Genomic DNA, 1,356 nt, shown 5'->3' on the forward strand with positions numbered 1-1,356 from the left:
AAATAAATTGAAAGCTTTGATCCATGATTAACCTAATCTAGCTTATTAAAACATAAAAATCACAATTTTATTTTATAAGGCCAATAAATACCAAAGATTAACCCTAATAGTGGTCTTAGGGACAAAGGCCCAATTTTTTTCCTTTTCCTTCCAAAAATCTCAGCCCAAAAGCCCAACCCAAGATGAAGAGTTGACTTCATCATGCCACCTCATTATTACCTCTTGGTTCTCCATGCAACATCTCATACTTCCATGTATACATCACCTCAATGTATATTTCTTCTTCCTCTCTCTCTCACTCTCGGCCGAGCAACACACACACATTCACCAAAAATCTCTCAACTCTCTCAAGAACACTCCTTCCTCCCTCTCCAAAAATTTTCGAGATTCAAGTGTATTCCAAGGGATTTTTCACAAAAATCACCATCCAAGGTAAGGTTATACTTAATTCTATGATCTAGTTTCCTTGAGCTATCAAATATCTCTTCTTAACTCATGAGAAATCATGATCTTGTACCTTAGAAACACCTCAAGGCCGAGATCTTCATCAAGGGGTGCTAAGGCCGAAAATCACCAAACTTTCTTCCATATTCTCTTCAAAAACCGAAAGCTTCAAACAAGGTGAGCTTCATACCCCCTATTTTCGGTTTTCATGTGTTTTTGGGGGGAGAATACAAGTGAAAGTGTAGATCTATATGTATTTTGTATGCTTTGTATGATTCCATGCTTATATGTGTGCTTTTTGTGTGTTATAATGTTGGATCTTGCCATAAAACCCCTCAAAACCGAAATATACCTCAAGTTAAAAGACTCTAGCATCAATTATATTTCTACATACAAAGTATTTCTAGAAAAATGGTTATATGGTTTAGTAACAATTTCTTTGAGCTAAAAACACCATCTTTGGACCTAAAATGCGAAAAATACAAACTTTAAGGGCCTAACTTGACAAATCACGAACTTTGATGGTTGAACTATGTCAAAACAGTTTCAATAAAGAAATTTATGGAAATATACTTATTTAGAGGATTAAAAACATAAACTTCAAGCTTAATGGGCTAAAAATGACATTTTAGGCCCAATGAGGCCCATTATGCGAGATTTTCTGTTTTGGAGGGTCAAAACTGTATTTTTCTGTAAAACAGTGGACTATAAGTGTTCCAAGTCCTTTTCAAAGGTTTAAAATGCTTTTTAAATTTAAAAGGGACTAAAGTTGCAAAAAAATTTCAATTTGGGCCAAAATTGTCAAACTTTCGAAAAAGAAGGGTTATAACCGAGAAAAACTGAAATTCAGGGACTTAAGCTGTTTTCTATGAAAAATATGCTGGAAAATACTTATTTCAATAATTTTTGGTA

The sequence above is a fragment of the Lactuca saligna genome, chromosome 2 (genome assembly GCF_052625555.1).
Source record: "Lactuca saligna cultivar CGN05327 chromosome 2, ASM5262555v1, whole genome shotgun sequence".
In the NCBI taxonomy this organism is placed as follows: Eukaryota; Viridiplantae; Streptophyta; class Magnoliopsida; order Asterales; family Asteraceae; genus Lactuca; species Lactuca saligna.